The sequence below is a fragment of the Rhinatrema bivittatum genome, chromosome 2, assembly GCF_901001135.1.
Source record: "Rhinatrema bivittatum chromosome 2, aRhiBiv1.1, whole genome shotgun sequence".
In the NCBI taxonomy this organism is placed as follows: Eukaryota; Metazoa; Chordata; class Amphibia; order Gymnophiona; family Rhinatrematidae; genus Rhinatrema; species Rhinatrema bivittatum.
The window spans coordinates 514,222,014-514,232,467 of NC_042616.1; the positions used below are offsets into that span (position 1 = coordinate 514,222,014).

The 10,454-nt window shown below is 41.5% G+C and overlaps 1 long non-coding RNA gene across 1 annotated transcript in view; it reads left to right on the forward strand.

The window, feature by feature from the left end:
- Positions 1 to 1,533, forward strand: part of LOC115086193 — a 76,202-nt gene extending 74,669 nt beyond the window's left edge. The window contains exon 3 of the long non-coding RNA XR_003855140.1: positions 1,466 to 1,533. This is a non-coding gene — a long non-coding RNA (uncharacterized LOC115086193). The remainder of the gene's footprint in view (positions 1 to 1,465) is intronic.
- Positions 1,534 to 10,454: the final 8,921 nt, after the last annotated feature.

The window sequence follows — 10,454 nt, forward strand, 5'->3', positions numbered from 1 at the left end:
CAACCCTCTGGAACTCAATGCCAGTCGAACTTCGGCAAGAGAATGCATAAAAAACCTTTTAAACGGAATCTCAAGACCTGGCTTTTCACTAAAGCATACACCTAATTTCCTCTTCTCCCAACTTCTTCTTTCTTTTCCGTTAACCTATACTCCTCCGCCACCGTCCCCTCCTTCCACTTCCCCCACCCCTCCCCTCTTCCCCCTCATCTCATCCCAATTTCCCCCTAATTAATTTTTATGCTATCCTCCTCTTAATGTACATTTTGTATATAATTGCTAATCCTGTTTATAGTTTTTAGTGTTAAATTCCCCATTATATCTCCCTTCCTCAATTATTCTTATGTTAACTCGTTATAACTGTTCGATGTAAAGCGCTACCCCAGGCGTCAGTTTTGCGTTACACTGTGAACCGATGTGATATCATTGATGAATGTCGGTATATAAAAATTTCAAATAAATAAATAAATAAATAAATGTATTCATGTCAGATCGAGTACTTCCCCTCACTTGTGGGTTTTGTTACCATTTCCCTGAAGACATCTCCTTGAAAGGAGTCTATGGTCTCTCTATTTTTTACAGTTTCTGAAGATAGAATGCTTCAATCAGTGGCTGTCAGATTAAAATCTCCTACCAGTAACACCTCCCCTACCCAGTGATTTCACGCATATTTGTCCGCATATTGCAAAGAGGTGTTCCTGGGGACGTAATTGGAGCAGGGAAATCATTTACGCATCCACTTTTGATGTTCAAAAGTATGTGTGTAAATTTATCATGAACGTTTACACTGCTGTTTAGCAAAACTTAGTTTAACATGGATATTTGCTCCTGCTGTCTAGCAAGGCTCAGTTTTGACATAGCTACCCCATACAACAAGAAAAAAATGAATCAATTTTGACAAAAAGTTGATAACAGTAAATGCTGAATAAAAAGAATGAAAAAATGATCTAGTTGCTTATGGATGCACTATACCCTACACTTTATAATTACATTGATACCTTTAATTAAGGGCCAGAGTAACAGGGCCAAAAATAGCTAAATATATTTTGAAAGCACTGTATGAGATAACCACACAAGAAGTTCAGTAAGAAATATACCAAGCTCAATATAAAATAATCATTCATTTAAAGTAACAGAAACAGTACAGTTCAAGTGGATAATCATAAAATTAAAGAGGTTAACATGCCAGTTAGTACAGTATAAGACCATATTTTTTTAAACAGCACATTTAATGTTACATTCCGTTTGACTTTAGCCCTTACTTGACTGCACAGCGGAAACAACAGGGATAAGAAATAGAATTTTTTTTCCTACATATTGTCTTCCTGATTGTACTTCTGGCAACTGGGGATTTTAATTAGTGCAAGGTTTGAAATAATTTTGGGTTCTCAGCAAGGGATTAGAAATCCTAATAGGAGACACTAATGATGACTATTTTTAAATATATCCCACTCCTTCTTTTCAACAGACCTATTCATCATTTAACAGCTGCATCATATTCCCAAGGAGACAGATGTATATCCACATGAGGGCTGTAAAAGTTTGGGCTTTACTTCATTATAAATGAGTCCTAATTTATAGGGGTTTTTTTTAATGTAGATTTTGAGGGAAAATAGAAAAACTAGAGTTATATATTATTTTCTTCATCAGTCACCATTTTTCTAGTGAACATCTTCAGACATTGGCCTTATTTTTTCTAAGACAGCATCATGCATGATATTTTAATTGTTGCAGTGAGGTTCGATGCACATAGCTATACTGTTCTAATAATCACATATTGTTACAGAAAAAAGTGTTTTAGCCGTGTGCATTAATTTCACTGTAACAATGTACAGGCTGATATTCCAAGGTTGCTGAGTGCCTGATCTAGGCTTGGTCGAAATTTTTGCTTCAGTTTTAAGTTAATTGATTTAACTTAGGTGACTAAAACCAAAAGGCCAGATTTTAAACCTACGCGTGGGCGTAGATTTGTGCGTGCAAAATCCACCCCATAGCGCCTAATTTTAGGCCTGTTTTCTCCTATCCTAAATGTAAGATTTTATGTTAGGTGCCTTGCACCGTATATCAGGGCTGAGCACCCTATGTTTCCCTACTCCAACCCTACTGACTGTAGCATCTGCTAATTTAAACTGCCCTGTTTTCAGCATCCTAGGGGTCTTGATACTTTTGGGGTCTTCTCTCTGCTCTAACCTCACCTTTTTGTGGGCTGAGTTAGGGATATAATTTTCCTCCTGAGCAAATGACTGGGTTCATTGCCTCTCCCTAAGAGGATTGATCTACAAGGGTCTTCCTGCTTCCCTGGTGAATTGTGCCCAAGGAGAGTTGGGTTTTAGAGAGTTTTGGAGAATATTGAAATTTGTTTTTACATTTTACACCAGTTTCTGACAGAAGGGCAAATCCCTGGTATTTTGAAAGATGAGTCCTAAACTTTTTCCATATTTTGTACCCAGATAACAGCAGAAGAGAAGACTTGGATATTTATTGCTGTTTTGAAGAGATTTTTTGTGAGAGGCAGTTGGTGTTACCTACTTTGAACATTTTCCTTGAATCAAAGGGTTTTGTTATCTTACCCTTGTTTGATGTTAGTGGTTTCAGATTACTCTTCCATTCAAGTGGATGGCTTTTTTGAGTTGGATACTAGTTCAGTTGGGAGAAGAACAGCTTGGGGGATGTACCATGGAAAAAGAAACTCTTGCTTTCTTGATTATGATTTTCCTGATGTTATTTTTAATTTTTGCCATACTGGCCTGGATCTTACTTTTCAAACTTTAAGAACATTTTGATTTGATCACCATCCTCTGATTCCATGGTTTATTGTCAGCTTCATCGTTAGTGGGAGATCTCCCATTTGTGTGTACCAAATGACAAGAACGAGTGGGATAAGTGTGAATTTTGATGACTATGTTCATGACTTCACTAGGGGCCTCCACCAGATGAACCCCGTTGTCTCCAAGGGCTCTTGTCAGGTATGTGCAAGAGTTGACTGGGTTATAGAAAAGCTGCCTGGGGAGCTTTGTGACCCTCTAAATTTGCTGCATCCTATGAAGGTGGTGGTGATGGTGATGGTGGGAAGGGTTTGCACCACTTTTAGGTGCTTAGTGAAAGAAGGCACCTACATTTAGGAGCTTAGCCCTTGTCAGTTTTCAAAGAGGCCAAATTAGGCATTTTACTCTCTAACAGGCCGATACAGTACAGTGCGCTCCAGCGGAGCGCACTGTTAACCCACGATTGGATGCAGCCCTTTAAACCTAACCCCTTAGCTTCCCCGACCCCCCCAAAAAAAAACTTTTTACAGGTACCTAGTGGTCCAGTGGGGGTCCCGGGAGCGATCTCCCGCTCCGGGCCGATCTCCCGCTCCGGGCTGTCCTCCCACTCCCGGGTCGTCGGCTGCCACTAATCAAAATGGTGCCGATGGCCCTTTGCCCGGTGCCATTGGCCAGCCCCTGTCACATGGTAGGAGCACAAGATGGTGCCAGCCATCCAGTGCTCCTACCATGTGACAGGGTCCGGCCAATGGCTCGGATACCCTGTCACATGGTAAGGGCAAAGGGCCATCGGCGCCATTTTGATAAGTGGCAGCCAACGGCCCGGGAGCGGGAGGATGGCCCGGAGCAGGAGATCACTCCCGGGACCCCCACTGGACCACCAGGTACCTGTAAAACGTTTTTGGGGGCATCGGGAGGGTGGGGGAAGCTAAGGGGTTAGTTTTAAAGGGTCGGGGTGGGTTTAGGGGTTATTTTTGTGTGCCGTTTTTCCCACCCTCCCCCAAAATGATAAGGGAACCCCCACAATCAATATCGTGGGGTTTTCCTATCATTTTGGTGGAGCCCCTGATTACTGACGATTTTGAAAATATCGACGATATTTTCAATTGTCCGAAGCCCGATTCACATCCCTACTGTGCATGGCTCAACACATGATTGTATGTGCATTTTACACACGTGTCCATAACCCCCAATACAAAATGAGGGTTGTTAGCGTGTCCAACTGAGCGTGTAGCTAATAGCACTTATCACATGTAAATTCATGTTGATGAGGCTATTAGCTATTTTCCCCCCGATGGAAAAATAAATGTGCCCAACACGCACATTTTCACCCTCAAAAATTAATGCCTGCCCGAGAGCAGGCATTAATTCTTGAGAAGCTTAAAACCTTTACAGTAAAGCAGAAAATACTGCTTTTCTGTAGTTCCTTCAACTTAATATCATGGTGATATTAAGTTGGAGGAACAGAAAAAGGAGAAACCTTAAAAAAAAAAAAAAAAAAAGTACGGTGGCAGTCAGGATAGGAAAAGGGACGCTCAATTTAACAAGCTTCCATTTCCCTAACTTGTGGCTGTACACAGGTAAGGAAAAAAGACACTTTTAAAATTGAGTGTCCGTTTTCCTATCCTGACAGCCAACTCTCCTGGGCGCCCAATGCCGAGGCGCCGATAGGGAAGCAAAATGTTCCCTAGTGCCTCCTTTTTACTGCAACAGCTGATTTAAATATTAAATCAGGCATCTGGGAGAGATGGATTGGCGAGTGTTAAGAGAGCGGGCGCTCAATTTTGAGTGCCCATTTAAAGCGCGCCGATATTGCATCGGCCTGATTGTAACATAAAGGGCAATGGTTTAAAATGTTCACCACGATCATACAATATCAGGGGAAAGAAAAAAAGAGAAACAAGTAAAAAAAAAAAAAGGTGACATCACATTTTTCACACAGGTTTGGATCTTAAAGATTTCATGTTTTTATTGTCATATTACTCTTTTTAATATTATGCATTGTGCTGTGTACCTTCAGTTATAACCACACATTTTCATGTATTTAATCAAGTTTGCATAATCCTACTGCATTCTGAGAATTGAACTAATGGTCGCTGCTGATTTTCTGGAAATGTTTTAGATTTTGAAAAATTTTTTGGGAGAGGCAATCTTTCCGGGCCTATGGCTCCCACTATTATGGCATCAGGGTCTGCCTTTACTGTACTTCCTTCAAGACTAATCCTACTACTTAGCATTGCTAAAGCACCGTACAGATACAGAAATGTAAAATAGAGAAAACTCCTGCTCCTCGAAGCTTACAATTTAGTTGAGACCTGTTGGAAGAGGGTACAGTAAAGGAAACTCTGACATCACTTCGCACCTGTAAAATTCAAACCATGCAAATGGGAAATGTTCACTGCTCATTGAATGTGAACTCACTGGGATTTGAGGGGGGGACATCACTCCCCACAGGGGAATAAATGGAAAGTGGTTTATTACTCATCCACCAGGATTTAGGAATCTCTTCCTCTCACCCTTTTTATTTGTTGATTATTCCATGCATTTTTTAATGTTTATGACAATTGTTGCAACTTCAAGGAAGAGCAGGAGGCCTGTGCCATGTTTCGTATTTCAGTTTGTTAATCAATCAATTAATTAATTGATTTGACATATATATACCGCCTTTTGGCAGTCCATTGAGGATTACATTCAGAGACTGTAGGGATTTCTCTATCCCCAGAAAGTGTACAATCTAATGAGTTAATTTTCAAAAGAATTACATTGTAAAATTAGCATATACATGCCTAACTAGCTTGCACTTACGCACATGCTATTTCAAAAAAAATCAAAAGTGCTCTCGTATTTTTGGTTTTTACGTGCATATTTATTTGCACAAAAAAGAAATGATCTGGGGTGTTCAGGGAAAGGCCAAAAGGTATGTACGTAAGATGTTATTTTATGAAACATACAAACATAGAAATGATGGCAGAAAAGGACCAAATGGTCCATCCTGTCTGCCCAGCAAACTTATGGTAGCATCAAAGGTATCAGGCTTATTGGTTAAGGGTAGTAACAGCCGTATCAGTAAGTTACCCCCAATTTTATTTGTTTTCCCCACAACTTAAAATTTAGTGACCTTGTTGGTTGCTGTTTGAATCTGATTCCCCTTTTTTTCTTTTCCTCCTATCGTTAAAGCAGAGAGCATATTGGAGCAGAGAGCAATATTGGAATAGCATCAACAGTATGAAGGCTTATTGGTTAAGGGTAGTAACTGCCACACCAGCGAGTTACCCCCATGCACTTTTTTCTTCATTTCCATCCTTTTCCCTTTAGGGATCCACAGTGTTTATCCCATGCCCCTTTGAAATCTTTCACTGTTTTTGTCTTCACCACCTCCTCCAGAAGGGCATTCCAGGCATCCACCACCCTGTCTGTAAAGAAATGTTTCCTGATGTTGGTTCTGAATCTTCCTCCCTGGAGTTTCATTTTGTGACTCCTAGTTCTACTAATTTCTTTCAGTCAGAGAAGGTTTATTGATTTTGCATCATTAAAACTTTTCAGGTATCTGAAGGTCTGTATCATATCTCCCCTGCACTTCTTTTTCTCCAGGGTATACATATTTAGCTCCTTCAACCTTCCCCATAAGTCATTTGATGGAGACCACCCACCATTTTTGTCGCCCTTCTCTGGACTGCTTCCATCCTGTCTCTGTCCCTCTTGAGATATGGTTTCCAAGGACTTGTACAAGGGCATTAATATCACCTCCTTTTTCTATTCTTTTTTCCATGCAGCCCAGCATTCTTCTGGCTTTAGCTATCGCTTTGTCACATTGCTTCGCTGTCTTCAGATTGCTAGACACTATCATCCCAAGGTCCCTCTCTTGCTCTGTGCACAACAGCCCTTCACTCCCATCACATACAGCTCTTTTGGATTACCACACCCCAGATATATGACTTTGCACTTCTTGGCATTGAATCCCAGCTGCCATATCTTCAACCATTGTTCAAACTTCCTTAAATCATGCCTCATTCTCTCTACTCCTTCCAGCATGTCCACTCTTTTGCAGATCTTAGTGTCATACACAAATAGACAAACTTTACCTTCTGTCCTTTCTGCAATGTTGCTCACAAAGATATTGAACAGAACTGGTCCCAACACTGATCCTTGGGGCACTCTGCTTAACATCATTTTCTCTTCAGAGAAGGTTCCATTTACCTTCACAAGTTGCCTTCTATCCATCAACCAGTTTGTAATCTACTCCAACATCTTGGCACACACTCCCAATCTTCTTATTTTATTCATAAATCTCCTGTGAGGAACCATATAAAAAACTTTGCTGAAATCCAAGTAGATCACATCAAGCGCTCTTCCTCGATCCATTTCTTTAGTCACCCAATCAAAAAAATTAATCAAATTTGTTTGACAGGACCATCCCCTGCTGAATCCATGCTGCCTCGGTTTGAGCAACCTGTTGGATTATAGATAGTTTACTATCCTTTCCTTCAGCAGAGTCTCCATTAATTTTCCCACCACTGAGGTGAGACTAACCAGCCTGTAGTTTCCAGCTTCCTCTCTTCTCCCATTCTTGTGAAGTGGGACCATCACCGCTCTTCTCCAATCTTGTGGCACCACTCCCGTTTCCAGGGATCTATTGCACAGGTCCTTCAGCAGACCCACCAACACATCTCTGAGCTCCTTCAATAACCTGAGATGTACCTCATCTGTCCTCATAGCCTTGTCCAGTTTCAGTTTTCCTAGCTCTTCCCATACATTCTCCTCCAACCACAATCTTGTCAATTAGAAACTGTCCTTCTCCAGGGTCTTCTTTAGTGAACATCGAACTGAAGTAATTGTTTAATATTTCTGCCATTTCTTTGTTGCTCTCCCTTCATTGATCTTTGTCTCCTTTTAATTTCATTGCGCCACTTCGGACCTTTCTCCTTTCTCTGATATATCTGAAAAATGTTTTCTCACCTCGCTTTACCTCTTTGGCAATCCTTGTTTCCACCTGACATTTTGCTTTCTTGATTTTTCTTTATGTCCCTTAGTTTCACTAGATATTTTTCCCTTTGTTCCTCTTTTTAAAATCTTTATGTTTCTTGACTGCTGTTCTTTTTGCTTTAATTTTATCAGTCACCTCCTTTGAGAACCAGATCGGTTTCTTATTTCTCTTACTTTTGTTACTTTTCTAACATATAGATTTGTTGCTCTTGTAATTGCTCCTTTTAGTTTGGCCCACTGTTGTTCCACCTCTCTCATTTTCTCCCAGTCTTCTAGTTCTGCTTCCATGTACTTCCTCATTTTGACAAAGTCTGTATTTTTGAAATTTAAAACTCGATTCTTTGTGTTACTTCTATGTATCTTATATGTTATATCAAACATATCATTTGATGATTACTGGTGCTGAGGTGGGCACCCACCCAGACATTAGAGACATTATCCCCATTAGTGAGCACTAGGTAGAATATAACTCCCTCCCTCATGGGTTCTAGTACCATTTGTTTGAACAGAGCCCCTTGCAGGGCATGCACTATCTCTCTACTTCTGGCAGATTCTGCAGAAGGGATCTTCAGCCTACTTCTGGCAGTTAAAATCTCCATCAATCAATACTTCTCCCTTCTTTCCCACCTTTTGGATGTCTGCCTCCAACATTAGGGCCTGCAGGTCTGGGATTTTATTGACCAAACTATCAGGCCGATACAGTACAGTGCGCTCCGATGGAGTGCACTTAACCTGCTCTTGGACGCACATTTTCCCTTACCCCTTATTCAGTAAGGGGCGGAAAACGCGTGTCCAACCCGCGGCACCTAATAGCGCCCTCAACATGCAAATGCATGTTGAGGGCCATATTAGGTATGCCCGCGCGATTCAGTAAGTAAAATGTGCAGCCAAGCCGCACATTTTACTTTAAGAAATTAGTGCCCACCCAAAGGTAGGTGCTAGTTTCTGCCAGCACCGGGAAAGTGCACAGAAAAGCAGTAAAAACTGCTTTTCTGTGCACCCTCCGACTTAATATCATGGCGATATTAAGTTGGAGGTCCCGAAGGGTAAAAAATGTAAAAAAAACAAAACAAAAAAACAATTTTTAAATGGGCTGGCGGCTGTCGGGCCGAAAACAGGAAGCTCAGTTTTGCCAGCGTCCGGTTTCCGAGCCCGTGGCTGTCAGTGGACTTGAGAACCGACGCCGGCAAAGTTGAGCGTCGGCTGTCAAACCCACTGACAGCCGCCGCTCCAGGCTAAAAGGAGGCACTATGGACATGCTAGTGTCCCTAGCGCCTCCTTTTGCCTGTTTCTACCGCACCACCTAATTTGAATACTGAATCACGCGCACCGGCGAGTGGCCGGTGCGCGCACCGGGAGAGCAGGCGCTTGTCCGCTCTCCCGCAGACTTTACTGAATCGGCCTGTATGTGCATTTGTAGTCATAGCTTTCCACTCACATTCCCTTGATTTGTTTTGCTTCTTAGATACCTGTTCTGCTTTTTTGAACTGATTGATTTTGTTGTTTTCTCCTCCCTCATCTTTTATAGCTTTTATTGCTTGAGGGTGACATGTCTCCTTTATTGACTGTCTCCTGCCACCCCCATTCTTTAGTTTAAATGCCTGGTAATATAAGATCTGAATTTCTCAGATAGCATCCTCTTTCCTGCTACTGACAAAAGTAGGCCATCCTTTCCATATAGATTTATGCAAATATAGTAAGCAACTTATTCACGCAATTTTATACCTGCTAATTAACTAGAAAAATTGATATCAGACTTGTCTGTTTGCAATTTTTGGGTGGGAGGTCTGGGTGAACTGGGGGAGGTTCAGGGTGAAATAGTAGGAGCGTCCTGATGAACTGGAAACGGACTGAGTAAACTGGTGAAGGTATCAGAAAACTGGTGATTTCAAGTATGTATGTATATTTTAAAATATACTTACTTCCTCATGCAAATCAGGGTTTTACATGTACAAGTTATACAGGGAGATTCACTTGAAAGAGGCCCCTAATATTCTGTAATAACTCTCACTAGGACAAAGCAATCTGAACGAAACAATGTGCAATGTGCTCCTCAGTATATAGAGCTTTGAACAAGCCTGGATGCCCCCACATCGGAGTGATGAGGTAGGTGCCGGACAGCCATCGCGACGTTTAACCTCCGTTTGCAACTTCCAGGTGCATACCCCCTTACCCCTTCACTCAGTCATTCGACTTCTCATCAGGATGGTGGTGTACAGTATTGAGCAGCACGTCTTCATTGTGCGAACCTATTGGGTCACTAATTCATTTAAGCGATGTCAGAGTGAATTTAGGAAGAAATATGATATTCATGACGTGCCATCTGAAAATGTCGCAGTATACATTCGATGATGTGTAAGATCGTCTGGAGCACTCACCTATGAAACCTCTGAGATGACTAGCGCAGGAGACTTGGGAGATCATATTCAAAGGAAAAGTCTATCGGACCAAGCCTCGCACTGTGGAAGATTTGAAAGAAAACATCCAACGTGAAATTGCTGCTATTCCCCCCTATATGCTCGCAGACACGATCAGGAACTTGGAGCGCCGCGAAAAACGGCGATCAATTCCAGCATCACATGTAATGCAAAAGATTACACATAAGTCAAGGTATGTAGCGTATTTTTTTGGTTCAGATTGCTTCATCTAACGGAAGTTACAACAGAATATTTGGGGCCTCTTTCATGTGAATCTCCCTGTATTTTTTTG